The sequence below is a fragment of the Hyperolius riggenbachi genome, chromosome 1 (assembly GCF_040937935.1).
Source record: "Hyperolius riggenbachi isolate aHypRig1 chromosome 1, aHypRig1.pri, whole genome shotgun sequence".
NCBI lineage: Eukaryota > Metazoa > Chordata > Amphibia > Anura > Hyperoliidae > Hyperolius > Hyperolius riggenbachi.
The window spans coordinates 64,503,307-64,518,645 of NC_090646.1; the positions used below are offsets into that span (position 1 = coordinate 64,503,307).

General features: G+C 47.4%; 1 protein-coding gene across 3 annotated transcripts in view; it reads right to left on the reverse strand.

Annotated features, from left to right (window-relative positions):
- Window positions 1–15,339, reverse strand: part of PTPRA (protein tyrosine phosphatase receptor type A) — a 239,419-nt gene that overhangs the window by 159,886 nt on the left and 64,194 nt on the right. Inside the window, exon 1 of one of the 3 annotated variants that reach the window (XM_068274837.1) lies at window positions 3,323–3,343. The exons of the other annotated variants lie outside the window; for them this stretch is intronic. The gene's annotated coding sequence lies outside the window, so the exon portion shown is untranslated. Of the gene's footprint in view, window positions 1–3,322; window positions 3,344–15,339 lie in introns of those variants that run through there. 3 annotated transcript variants of the gene reach the window in all.

Here is a 15,339-nt window from a genome sequence, read left to right on the forward strand (position 1 = left end):
AATCTTAAAGAGACACTGAAGCAAAAAAAAAAAATTATGATATGATTTGTATGTGTAGTACAGCTAAGAAATAAAGCATTAGGAGCAGAGACATAAGTCTAATATTGTTTCCATCCAGTACAGGAAGAGTTAAGAAACTCCAGTTATCTATGCAAAAAACGCCATTGAGCTCCACCACTTTTAAAGGGAACCTAAACGGAGAAGGATATGGATTTTTCCTTTTAAAATAATACCAGTTGCCTGACTCATGCTGATATTTTGTCTCTAATACTTTTAGCTACAGCCCCTGAACAAGCATGCAGATCAGGTGCTCTGACTGAAGTCAGACTGGATTAGGTGTATGCCTGTTTCAAGTGTGTGATTCAGCCACTATTGCAGCCAAAGTGATCAGCAGGACTGACAAGCAACTGGTATTGTTTAAAAGGAAACATCCATATCCTTCTCAGTTTAGGTTCCCTTTAAAAGTGGTGGAGCTCAATGGCGTTTTTTGCATAGATAACTGGAGTTTCTTAACTCTTCCTGTACTGGATGGAAACAATATTAGACTTATGTCTCTGCTCCTAATGCTTTATTTCTTAGCTGTACTACACATACAAATCATATCATAATTTTTTTTTTTGCTTCAGTGTCTCTTTAACATCAGATGTGTGTAAATGGTTTGCAGGTATCCTCAGGGATGCTATACAAAATTATGTAGCACAGAATCATCCACTTTCAGTTCACCTGACACAGGTGACCAGGGTTTGAATCTCAGCTCTTCTTGTTCAGTAAGCCAGCACCTATTCAGTAAGGAGTCCTAGGGCAAGTCTCCCTGACACGGCTACTACCTACAGAGCGCATCCTGGTGGCTGCAGCTCTGGCTCTATGAGTCCCCCAAGGAAAAAAGCGCAATATAAACGTTCTGTGTCTTGTATGTACACACTCATTTGGTGCTCTGAATTGATCAGCAGCAAGTTTTCTGCGATTAATGACAAGAAGCTGCATTTTACTTTAACACCCACCTCAACTAGACTAGCGCTGGTTTTGCAGTACGGAGGAAAACAAATCACACACCTGTGAAGTATGACTGGGCACCTGACAGACACTTCTGCCTTCACAGGGGATGCACAACCTGAAAATTACTTGCAAGAGACTTCCTCTGCAACACTCCCAGCTATCACCGACTGCTCAGAAGACTAGGTTGAAAGGTCATAGAGCGCGAGGGGACAGGTCTATTTTCAACATTGGTTAATAATACCTCACAACAGCAGTGGCGGTCCACACATTAACTGACAGGAAGCGCGCAGCTGCGGGTTAACCCTCAGGAAACGGACTGTATTCCTCCCGTTACACTTTGCAAACACCATTGTGAGCGCTTCACCACTGCTCCAGCTACAATGACCTCGTGAGGATAAAATATAGGGAAGTACTTTCTGAAAGGCCAAGCTCCAGGGCACTTCTGTTTTGCGTAGCATCTTCGTAAGGAGGCTTTTTGGTCCTTTGTAGCAACTTACGCACTCCTAGGCATTCTGGTTCACCAAGAGCTTGATAGGTACACTAAAGGTACCCATAGATCAGGTGACTTGGCAGCCAATCGACCATCCAATTCGATTGTGATCGGATTGGATACAAATCGGTGCCGCCAAGTGCCTGCCCGACCAACCGAAATTCCTGCTTTCTGTGAAAATTGTTGGTTTCTTCACTTTGCTTAGAAAGCTCTCATAGCCAAGTGCTAATTGCCACACCTCTTCTCTAGCTGACAAGATAGAGGACCTGGCAATCAGCCTGCTATGACTCAGCCCTGCAGCTGTGTTTAGAATGGGGACTTCAAAGTTTAGCTCTTTTTTCCATGTGGTTTTTCCGTTCCCGCGTCCACCACCTGCACATCGCAGGTACACCAGGCCTTGCTCTGGAAGCAAGTGGCCAATATCGATTGCAAAACACTGATTGCTGCACCACACAAAGCTATCCAATCCGGATCACCGCTCTAAGGAAAAACCCCGGCACCTCCTGATCAGCCCATTGCCTCATATTACGCTGGACCATTTTTGCTAATAAAGCGGACATGAACTCATCTTTCTCTCTGCTCCAAAAGATAAGCAACAGCATAACCATCTTTAAAGAAAAAACATTTCTTCGTTACAGCTGATAGAAATCCTGCAAGTAATCTGCAGTGTGTATACTTCCTGCTTTCTTGAAAGCAGACATAGGGAATTACACAGGCTAAACTCTCCGGTCAGCTACATACTGCAGATTGGCAGCAGCGGTGAAGCCTAGGGGGTGCACCGCCCAAAATCAGGCCTTCAGGGATTACCGCATTAGTACACAGTAATCACCGTCAGGCAGCCGGTCAAGCAGGAAGTGATGATCACTTCCTGTGGCCAATGCGATCACATGCGCGGAAGTGTATTGCAAATAACATGCTTCCGTGCATGCACAACACGTAAAGCCTGCAGCAGGATTTTACACTGATGTGCGTCACCATAGACTTACATTATGTTCTGCCCGCTGCAAGTCGGTGCATAACTGCGCAGTAGTGTAGGTTTATCCAAGCCTCGGAGATGCGGTGAACGTGACATGTCCGTCGCAATGCGCCATACCACGTCTGTCTCTCCATAGACTTTCATTGCCCATGCGGTGGGGTAGAGTAAAATTACTGAACCGCCCCAGTGTCAAAAGGCCCTCTAATTACACACAGGGTGGATTTCGTCATGTTTTCCCCCTGTCCTTTTCAAGAGTTCAGGTCCACTTTAAAGGGAACCAGAGAGGATGAAATATACATACCTGGGGCTTCCTCAAGCCCCGTACGCACGGATCGCTCCCACGCCGCCGCCCTCCGCTGCCTGGATCCGCCGCCACCGGGTCCCGTCATTGCCGCAAGTCGGCCGGCGGACGCGGCCAATTCTCCGCATCTCAGGGTGCTCTCTCTCCATACAGATACGCATGTGGCTGCCTACTGCGCAGTCGCAGCGTACGGGTATGGAGGGAGCCCCTGTGATGCGGACAATTGGCCGCGTCCGCCGGAAGTGACGGGCCCGGTATCGGCGGATCCAGGAAGCGGTGGACGGCGGCGTGGGAGCGATCCTGGCTTATGGGGCTGGAAGAAGCCCCAGGTATGTATAAAATCATTTTCTATTTTGGCTGGCCATTCCTCTCTGGTTCCCTTTAACTGCAAATAAAGTTTATGGACCAATAATGCTGCACTGAAAATGTTTCGGGACATTTACCTAAAGCACTTTATTGAGTACTAGTAATAAAAAAAAAGGCCCGCCTGTTAAAAAAATGGGCGCTAGGCCGCGGCCGCTAAACCCCGGCAACGCGCATACCGGTGCAACCTGCTCACCCGTCTCTCACCACTGTCCGAAGTACATGCGCACAGGGAGATGTTGCTTGCTTGGCAGTTGGAAAAAGCTGTTATTTCCCACAATGCAATGAGGTTCTCAGACATCAAACTGTCAGGTCTAGAAGCACGGACACAGGAGGATGCAGAGACACAGGGGTTTTATTATATAGGATAGTCATGTCACTGACTGTGCTCAGAGGAGCTCATCTACCACAGTCACAATCTAATGTCCTATTACAGTAGAAGACTAATTGGGAGGGGGTGGGAGACAACTAACTTATTAGTATGTTTTTTATTTAGTATGTGGGAAGAAATTAGAGCGCCCACACAGTTCTGACAAATCAGGGGGCTGTCGTATACAAGCTAGATTCTTGGCAGGGACAGTCCTAATTGCCGCCTCACCCGAACACCATCTAATGTGTGTACAAGGTTACTATCAGTCAGTAGTCAATCTGTTGCTACGCAATAATCTATTTCCAACTGTGGGGTAAATGAATTGTAGTATGAATTGTACCACCAACCTGTGTATGACCATCTTACTCAGCACACCTGGACTGAGGGGGATACGGTGGCTGCCATATTTCTTTCCTTCTAAACAATACCAGTTGCCTGGCAGTCCTGCTGATTTCTTTGGCTGCAGTAGTGTCTGAATCGCATACCTGAAACAAGCATACAGCTAATCTAGTCAGACTTCAGTCAGAGCACCTGATCTGCTGCATGCTTGTTCAGGGTCTATGACAAATTATTAGAGGCAGAGGATCAGCCAGACAGCCAGGGAACGTGCATTGTTTATATGGAACCTGAAGTAAAAGCGATATGGAAGCTGCCATATTTGTTTCCTTTTAAACAATACCAGTTGCCTAGCAGTCCTGTTGATGCTCTGCCTCTAATTCTTTTAGCCACAGACCCTGAACAAGCATGCAGATTCGAGGTTTCTGACAAAAATCTGACAAGATTAGCTGCATGCTTGTTTCAGGTGTGAGATTCAGACACTACTGAAGCAGGGCTGCCAAGGCAACTGGTATAGTTTAAAAGGAAGCAAATATGGCAACCTCCATATTCCCCTCACTTCAAGTGTTCTCTAAGGATATTGGGCCTTTAGCAGAACATTCACCCTCCTCTCACTGCCAGATAAGTCGTTCAACCACAATTTAGAAATCCTTAAACCAAATTACATGTCACTCACTAAACAAAGCAGGCGGCTTTTCCAAGCTCGAGAAACTACAAAGCAGTGCATGAAGAAATAATTAGAGGAAGAGAGTTCCAATAAACAGAAGCAGCACAAGAGAAGTCCGTCAAGCAAAGGAGAGATCCACTGGATCAGCTATTGACTAGATAACTAGAAAAAAAAAAAAAATACATTTTCAATCAATAACGTTAACACAAAGGCTCATACTGACCGATGAGAGTAAAGATATTCAAAGGCAAATTACCGGTAACCACACAAAGACATTAATCTAAATGCAATTATATAAAATAATCACCCATCTCAGCTCGTCCAGCTACCCAGGCATGTAATTGGCTGCAAGCGGATTATATTTTCCCCAGCATCGCCTGGACGTGCAGAACATGAGGTTATAATCTCCTTTGTGCTCCTAAACTCTCCAGTATTCACGAGAGGGAAAGGAAACTACAAGCAGCCATTAATTGCGGCAAGAAACACGACACGCAATTCACTACCAAACACCCTACTGAAAACATTCAAACATCCTACATAGAACACAAACATTTCCTCTACAAAATCCACCAAAAGCCAAGCATACCCCACTCAATAATGGCCTTGATCGATTCTTCCCTAATTGTAAATCGATTTAAAGGGAACCTAAAGTGAGAGGTATATGGAGGCTGCCATATTTATAGGGACTCCGAGCACCTCTCATGGGCATGCCTTTAAGACTCCAACCAGTACTGCAAAGTACTTAAAGATGCATACCTTGCTGTAGCTTGTGCTCTCCTCTTTCATGTAGCCTCCCTGGCGTTCTATTTCCCCAGGATTTCCGTGCAAAAAGTGGTTCAATTAATTTCCAATAATTGTCAACCTTTTTTTTTTTTTTTTTTTTGCAATCATTTTTTTTAAATATTGAATTCAATACAGGATATTGTATTAAATTAAAATAAAAAAAAAGTGTTTACTGTGAGATGTTGATGACACTGTGTGACCCTGGTGTCATCAACGCTGATCGCCGAGGGACATGAAGCAAAATCTGCCAAGGGACATGGAAGAAGGCACCGAGGAAGCTGTCAGAGGTACGCAACGAGGGATCAGCACGCCAATGGTGAATATAAGACCCAGATGTGTAGCCAGGTGTATAGTTTTGCCAGATGTATAGGTAGGCAGATATTTAGCCAGAAGTATAGGTAGCCAGATGTTTTACCAGATGTATAGGTAGGCAGATATTTAGCCAGATGTATAGGTAGCCAGATGTTTTACCAGATGTATAGGTAGGCAGATATTTAGCCAGATGTATAGGTAGCGAGATGTTTTACCAGATGTATAGGTAGCCAGTTATTTAGCCAGAAGTATAGGTAGCCAGATGTTTTACCAGATGTATAGGTAGGCAGATATTTAGCCAGATGTATAGGTAGCCAGATGTTTTACCAGATGTATAGGTAGGCAGATATTTAGCCAGATGTATAGGTAGCCAGATGTTTTACCAGATGTATAGGTAGGCAGATATTTAGCCAGATGTATAGGTAGCGAGATGTTTTACCAGATGTATAGGTAGGCAGATATTTAGCCAGAAGTATAGGTAGCCAGATGTTTTACCAGATGTATAGGTAGCCAGTTATTTAGCCAGAAGTATAGGTAGCCAGATGTTTTACCAGATGTATAGGTAGCCAGTTATTTAGCCAGATGTATAGGTAGCCAGGTGTCCCCCCTCGCCCCCCCCCCCGATCCCCCACCCCCCAGTCTCCTCCAGCCCCGATTTACTAACCCGAGGGCTGTCTCCTGCGGCGGCCCTCGGGTTAGTAAATCGGGGCTGGAGGAGACTGGGGGGGGGGGGGGGCGAGGGGGGACACCTGGCTACCTATACATCTGGCTAAATAACTGGCTGTCTTAAAGGCATGCCCATGCCTGGAGTCTTAAAGGCATGCCCATGAGAGGTGCTCGGAGTCCCTATAAATATGGCAGCCTCCATATACCTCTCACTTTAGGTTCCCTTTAAATCGATTTACAATTAGGGAAGAATCGATCAAGGCCATTATTGAGTGGGGTATGCTTGGCTTTTGGTGGATTTTGTAGAGGAAATGTTTGTGTTCTATGTACCTGAAGTCTCGGTTCTGTGTAACTACAGTACGAGGCTTGGTGACGTCACCAAGCCGCGTACTGTAATTACACAGACCGGGACTTCAGCGATGGAGGAGGAGGGTGCCAATCGCGGCCGGCGCAGGAGACAGCCCTCGGGTGAGTAGTGTAGGGCTGGATACCGGGGAGGATAGGAGATCAGGAGGGGGGGGGGGGGGGTACGGGGGGATGCACGTGGGATCCGGAGGGAGGAAGAGGGAAGAGCCACCCCCAGCCAGCCCGCACAGAAGGGGACCCCCCCACACACAGAAGGGGGAGTCCCCGAACAGCCCACATAGAAGGGGGATCTCCCCCCCCCCCCCCCCCCCCTGCGCAGAAGGGAGACACCCGGCCACCAGCCCGCATAGAAGGGGGATCTCCCCCCCTGCACAGAAGGGAGACACCCGGCCACCAGCCCGCATAGGAGGGGGATCTCCCCCCCCTTCGCAGAAGGGAGACACCCGGCCACCAGCCCGCATAGAAGGGGGATCTCCCCCCCTGCACAGAAGGGAGACATCAGGCCACCAGCCCGCATAGAAGGGGGATCTCCCCCCCTGCACAGAAGGGAGACATCCGGCCACCCCCTCCGCACAGAAGGGGGAATCCCTGCCCGCACGCACTTTCTCTGCCTGCCGGCTGCACAGGGATTCCCCAGAGTGGCTGGATGCTAGTTCTGCACGCTGGGGGTAGCACAGATCGCTACCCACAGCGTGCTGACAGGCATCCAGCCACTCTGGGGAATCCCTCTGATGAGGGAAAAGTGGAGCCGGCGGTGCAGAGAAACAGGAAATCTCCCTGGCAGTATTGACGAGCCCAGCTCGTCATTACCACTTTCAGCATGTTTCTGCTGGACGAGCCAGGCTCGTCATTACCTCCAGGGTGGTTAATGACTGAATCACCGTTCTACACCAAATAGTTTTCGTTTGATTTCAACGTTAAAAATCGCGGCTGCCATCTTGGCTATGTTATAACTTCCGGGTCACCCCTGTCTTCTCTGTTAGAGAAGTGCATCACCGAATGAAGCAGGAAGAGGAAGTGACACGCATGGCCATTGCAAGAGGCGCCTCCAGAGGGGTCATAGCATGACTTTGTTGGAAGTCGTCTGGCTTGAAGGCATGCCCATGACAGGTGCTCGGAGTCCCTTTATTTCCTTTTTAAGTGGATCTGTAAAAAAAACAAATAAAAAAGTGACCCTATGGGGTATTTACCGCGGGAGGGGGAAGCCCCAGCATCCTAATGAGGCTCCCCGTGTCCTCTCGAGCCTCGGTGAGCCACAGCTGGCTCCCCGAAAAATCCCCCTACAAGCTGTGCACAAACGCAGTAGCAATATTTACAATCTGCACTCCTGCGCAGGCACAGTATCAGCTTTCCAATCAGCTCAGGCAGAAATAGCCAAACCCAATCAGGTGTGGTCTACTGTGCAGGTGCGAGTTGCCTGATCGGGTGTGGTCTACTGTGCAGGTGCGAGTTGCCTTAATCAGGTGTGGTCTACTGTGCAGGTGCGAGTTGCCTGATCAGGTGTGGTCTACTGTGCAGGTGCGAGTTGCCTGATCGGGTGTGGTCTACTGTGCAGGTGCGAGTTGCCTGATCGGGTGTGGTCTACTGTGCAGGTGCGAGTTGCCTGATCGGGTGTGGTCTACTGTGCAGGTGCGAGTTGCCTGATCGGGTGTGGTCTACTGTGCAGGTGCGAGTTGCCTGATCGGGTGTGGTCTACTGTGCAGGTGCGAGTTGCCTGATCGGGTGTGGTCTACTGTGCAGGTGCGAGTTGCCTGATCAGGTTGGCCATTTCTGCCTCAGCCGATCAGAAAAGCAGATACTGTGCCTGCGCAGGAGGGCAGATTGTACATATTGACGCACGTGGTGTTGGGAGGCTGCCATCGCTGGGTCCCGGAGAGTGAAGAGAATGGGGGAAGCCTCATTAGGATCCAGAAGCTTCCCCCTTCCGCAGTTAGCACCTCCCAGGTGCAGGTTTTGTTTTTTTTATTACAGATTTCCTTCAAAACAATGCTAGATGCCTGGCTGTCCTGCTGATCTTTTGCCTCTGAGTCCAGTCATTGAACCCCAGTCATTCGGTGGCTTCCAGTCCAATTCTGCATCAGGTGACACTGCTGTCCAATTAGACGTCAGGTTGTCACCTGGGTATGCTTCACTGTCTGGTGTACATAGACGTTCTTCGGGCGCCACATGACTGAATGGCTGCTGCTGGGACGTCTCCTCCGGGCATGATTGGGGGGGATTCAATACTTAGATTCAATGTAATGTTTTTCAACATTTTATGTATGTTCCGGCCCCCCAGCAGTCTGAAGTATGTTGAACTGGCCCTTGACAGAAAAAGTTTGGGGATCCCTGCTTTAGCATGTATACCTGTCCTTGCTCTGGCTTGCATCCTCTAGTATCCCGTGCTGCTTCTGAACTGACCAATAGAGCTCCAGGCTCACTGTCATGTGACCACTGTGACAAGGCTGCAGTAAGCAGTCCTGCTTTCACACTTGTAGGAGTGACCGATTACATCAGGCAGTGGCACCTACCAAGATACAGCAATAGCTAGATCTCTCCTTGTGTCTTGAAAGTGGATGCCTAGGCATGGTCAGCAGGAGCATGCAAGCAGACCTAAGCACATGCCGCCACACACAGACTGTGCATACAAGGAAGCGCAGGGGATTATGGGAACTGTGCATAACACAGAGCCTGAAGAGTTAAAGGGAAAATATTACAGCAAGATTGGGTGAGCAACACGGAACAAAGTGTGTTCCAGGAATATTGGCAGCCGATGTAGTGAAAGCGTCATATAGCAGCTGCCGTCCTCCTACAGACCACCTGTATGCGATAGGACCACCAGCACCGAGTTATAGCGAGAATGTAATACAATGAACATGAGGGGGGGGGGGGGGGGGTCCCTAAACTCCTGTACAGATTACAATGCAAAGACAGAATCCTGCACTGTCCAACCTTCACCCTGCTCTGACTTCTCACAGCTGCTTCCAGAAGGTTAGGAGGGTCCCACGGGAGGACCCCAAACATCACAGGGAGTTCACCAGTAATCTAAGATGCAAAGAAGTCTCCCCCCTGTTCTGGAGACAACAGATCTCTAGGAAATCTCTTCCTCTGCGTTTCCCAGAGGCCTCTTCTGCTCTGCCTGCTTACTAATGAGGACACAGTAAGGGCACCAAAAGAGGCAAAGAAAACACAAACCTCCTTTTTCCATTTCCAGCCTATGGTACAGAGTACCTGTAACTTTTTTTTCTTCACCCCCAATGAGTTAGATACTTACCTCTGTAGGGGGTCCTCCTACACCCCTAGTGCGCTGCACTGGGACCCTTTGAACAATTTTAGACATTAAAGGAATTAAAGGACCAATCCAGCAAAAAAAGTAAGCAGTTACAATCTGACAGAAAAGACAGGCATTGGACTAGTCCATCTTCTCATGGGGGATTCTTAGGGTTTTCTTTGTTTTCAAAGGCATTTTCTGAACAGCAAGATACCAGCCAGCCCGCCTACTCACTTGCACACCACACATCAACTGCCATTCAGGAAAGGTTTTTTGAAAACAAAGAAAACCCAGAGAATCCCCCATAAGGAGATGGACTAGTCAAAAACCTGTCGGTTCTGTCAGATTTTAAAGGACAACTGAAGTGAGAGGTATATGGAGGCGGACATAATTATGGGCTGAGACACACCAGAAAAGCTCCCCAAACACTAGAGGTTTCAAAAGCTCTTCCCAATGTAATGCTATGGGGTTTTTTTTACAAAACCTCATCGCTCCAGTGTGCACAGACACATAGGATAACATTAGCAGGAGGTTTCAAAAACTCAAAACGCTCAGAAAAACTCCTCTGGTGTGCACCAGGCCCATTTCCCTTTAAGCAATACAAGTTGCCTGGCTGTCCTGCTGATCCTCTGCCTCTAATACTTTTAGCCATAGACCCTGAACAAGCATGCAGCAGATCAGGTGTTTCTGACATTGTCAGATCTGACAAGATCAGCTGCATGCTTGTTTCTGGAGTGATTCAGACACTACTGTAGCCAAAAAGACCAGCATGATGCCGGGTAACTGGTATTGCTTTAAAGGAAATAAATATGGCAGCCTTCGTATAACTCTTACTTCAATTGTCCTTTAACTGCTTACTTTTTTTTGCTGGAGTGGTCCTTTGATGTCAAAGATGGCTCTCGGCCACACTCCCCTTCATGTACAAGGCCATCCGCCCTATGCTGGTGCAATGTATGGCCCATGTCAATGCAGTACCATTCAACCCCTGCGCTCATACACTGTGTTCTATGTTTGTAGTATAGTTCCACACACACAAACACACACCAAAAAAAAAGGGGGCACATGGACATTACCTTGCACATCAATTGTCATTTCAGTTATAACTGACAGTAACTGATATGTAACTGACAACCACCAATATATTTCAGTTCTGACAAAATCTTGTCAGAACTGAAAGGAACTGACCAGGAGGTAAGTATGTAATATTCATTTGCAGGTACATCGTGTGTTTATTTTAAATAATTTTACTCGGTTCAGGTTCCCTTTAATAAGTGTGAGGCCCGGAAACCAATAAAAAGCGATATCGCTAGCGATTTGTGATAGCATTTTGCAATCGATTTTTGGAGCGATTTCCCTGTGCCTATACAATTTGTTAGAATGGAAAACACTCGCAAAATGCTGCATGTCCTGCGATTGCAATTTCCCTAATCACAATCGCTCTAGCCCAGGCATGGGCAAACTTGGCCCTCCAGCTGTTAAGGAACTACAAATCCCACAATGCATTTGCCTTTATGAGTCATCAATGTGGCTGTCAGACTCCTGCAATGCATTGTGGGACGAGGGCCAAGTTTGCCCATGCCTGCTCTAGTGGAATCTGTCCCCTCCATTTACATGGGCAGAGCGTTTAGGGAAATTGCTAGAGATTTAAAGCACTCCCTATTTGAGTATTTATATAGCGCCAACATATTACGCAGCGCTGTACAGAGTATATTGTCTTGTCACTAACTGTGCCTCAGAGGGGCTCACAATCTAGTCCCCACCATAGTCCTATGTCTGTATGTATTGTGTAGTGCGTATATCATAGTCTAGGGCCAATTTAGGGGTAAGTCAATTAACTTATGTGTATGTTTTTTGGGATGTGGGAGGAAACCGGAGTGCCCAGAGGAAACCCACACAGACACTGGGAGAACATACAAACTCCGTGCAGATGTTGATCTGGCTGGGATACGCACCGGGAACCCAGCGCTGCAAGGCGAGAGCGCTAACCACTGCGCCACCGTTCTCCCTAAACGCTCAAAAAATATCCTCTATTGGGTTCCAGCCCTCACTGAGGCCTCAAGAGGGCAAAAAAATAATTGATGAAAGCTGCACTAATGATAAGGGTGCAATCTCTCTGAACACTGCTCCTTTAAGCCACTCACACCACTGCCCGCACTCTCACTTTTCAGCATGGCTTCTTCAGTTCCTCTCCACTGATATACCCTCTATCATCATTGGAGATTTTAATATACCCATCAACACTAACTGCCACCAAACTGCAATCTCTCACCTCCTCGTTTGACCTCGCCCAATGGTCCTCCACCTCCACCCACAAAGTCGGCCACACTCTTGACCTTGTCTTTACCCGCCTCTGCTCTATTTCAAGCTTCCATAACACTCCGCTTCCCCTCTCAGACCACAACCTTCTTACTTTCTCAATCAATTCTTCTCTACCATCAACTCCTCCAACACTACACCATCCGGTCATGCGCAGGAACTACCGAAACCTGGATCTGAATACCCTGACTGAAGCCTTGCAACCTCTAAGTACTCTGTCATCCTACACTGACCCAGAGGCAGCATCCAGTTACTTATTTAGTGTAGTCTCCTCTGCCATGAATTCAGCTGCCCCACTCACCACCACCCGCCCAACTAACAGGCAGCCCTGGCTCGCTGAACAAATCAAACAGCTGAAAAGGCGCTCCAGGGTGGCAGAAAGGTGCTGGAGAAAGAGCACTGCTATAGAGGACCTCCACCACTACAAACAAACTATGCAGGAGCTCAGGGATGCCCTCACCTTTGCTAAGCAGTCTTATTTCTCCTCGCTCATTTCCTCACAGTCCCACAACCCAAAACAAATAGTTCAACACCTTTAACTCCCTACTTCGTCCCCCACCTCCTCCCCCCACCACATGTCTGTCAGCTGACAACTTTGCATCATACTTTACAAGCAAGATTGATGCAATACGTAATAGCTTCAACACGCAACCACTTTAAAGCCCCATCTACACGATACGATTCTTTATACGATTCGATTACGATTCTATTTACGATCCGATTAAATCCAACATGTCCGATCAGGATTCGATTCAATTCAATTCGATTTGCCATTGTTTTGCAATGGCAAATCGAATTGAATTGAATCGAATCCTGATCGGACATGTTGGATTTAATCGGATCGTAAGTAGAATCGTAATTGAATCGTATAAAGAATCGTATCATGTAGATGGGGCTTTACCAGCTCAACCATCACCTATAGATTCCTTCTGTCCGCCTGCATCCTCGCCCACTACTAACTGCCTTCCCCCCGATCCACAAGACCACTCTCCCACTCTAATATCTTTTACCACACTCACTGAACAGTGTCTTTCCTCACTACTCTCCAAAGCTCATCTCACTACCTGTGCCCTGGACCCCATTCCTTCCCATCTAATCCCCCAGCTTTCCTCCTCCCTTATGCTGGATACACACAGTGCGTTCACGCACTCGATTTCCCGCACGATTCCCGTCGATTCGTTTATTTCCAACATGTCCGATTTGGATTTCGATGGATCGTTAGGCCGATTCGGCATACTTTGCATGCGAATCGACCTAACCATCCATCGAAATCCAAATCGGACATGTTGGAAATGAACGAATCGACGTGAATTGAGCGGGAAATCGAGTGCGCGAACGCACCGTGTGGATCCAGCATTAATCCCGCTCTAACAACTCTATTCAATCTTTCTATCTCCACTTGCACTTTTTCTTCCTTATTCAAACAAGCTATCATCACACCACTTATCAAAAAACCCTCTCTTGATCCCACTTCTCTATCCAATTACCGGCCTGTCTCACTCCTCCCCTTTGCTTCTAAACTGCTGGAACGTCACATCCTTTCAGAATTGTCTGCCTTTCTCTCTACCAATTCCTTACTTGACCCCTTTCAATCTGGATTCCGCACACACCACTCCACTGAAACTGTCCTCACGAAAGTTGCTAATGACCTACTGGTAGCTAAATCCAAAGGCCAGTTCTCCATTCTAATACTCCTTGACCTTTCCTCTGCCTTTGACACGGTTGATCATGCTCTGCTTCTGCAGACACTGTCATCTTTAGGAATCAAGGGACAAGCACATTCCTGGATCTACTCTTATCTCTCTGGACGCTCTTAAGGTGCCCATACACTCGTCAGATTGGCAGCAGATAGATAAGAAATGCATCTGATGATCTATCTGATGCGTTTTTAGAACATTTTTTACCAGGATAGAATTCCAATGGATTTCAGTTTGAAATCTATTGAAATTCGATCTGATGGCATTTTTTTGCCATCAGATTTCCATTAAGGCCAATGCATACACTGTGTCCTTCTCTAACACCAATTCCTCCCCACGCCCACTGTTGGTGTTCCTCAAGGCTCTGTTCTCGGGCCACTTCTTTTCTCAGTCTACACCCGTGGCCTGGGACAACTAATTAACTCTTTTGGCTTCCAGGATCACCTCTATGCGGATGACACGCAAATCTATCTCTCAGCTCCTGATCTGGCATCACTACTGTCTAGAGTCCCCGACTGTCTACGTGCAGTTTCTGCATTTATGTCCTCCCGCTTCCTCAAACTTAACATGAGTAAAACGGAAATAGTGATTTTTCCACCATCGCTATCTACACCTCCACCAATTGCAACCATAACGGTAGACAACACCCCAATAACCTCAACCACTAAGGCCCACTGCTTGGGGGTTATACTCGACTCAGAGCTCTCCTTTAAACCTCACATTGCCTCATTAACCACCTCCTGCTATTTCCAGCTCAAAAATATATTCCGTATCCGTCCCTTCCTCACACAAGAGGCCACCAAGATGCTTGTACATGCCTTAATCATCTCCCGCCTACACTACTGCAATACCCTGCTCTGTGGGCTACCACAAAAAAAGGCTAGCACCTCTCCAATCCCTTCTAAATTCAGCGGCCCGCCTCATTCACCTCTCCACACGCTCTTCCGATGCAGCCCCACTATGCCGTTCTCTCCACTGGTTACCCATTACCCAGAGGATCCAGTTCAAACTCCTGACTCTAACATACAAAGCCCTCCATGAGTTGTGCCCTCCATACATATTATCACTAATCTCAAGATATTGTCCCTCCCGCAACCTCCGCTCCTCCCAAGAAATTCTCCTGGCCTCTAAGCTGATCACCTCCTCTCATGCTCGCATCCAGGACTTTACACGAGCATCATCCTTTATCTGGAACTCTCTTCCACAGCCTTTACGTCATGCTCCAAACCTGGACATCTTCAAACGCACTCTTAAAACACACCTTTTCAGACAAGCTTATAACATTCTATAGCCCTTATTTACTTATCTGACACAATATAATCAGAGGCAAAGGGTCACTGCCTCATCCATCTTTCACCCACTTACCTGGTGTGTCCCCCACTACCCACTAGATTGTAAGCTCGCAAGGGCAGGGTCCTCCTCCTAATGTTTACTGTTTTTGTCACAATAT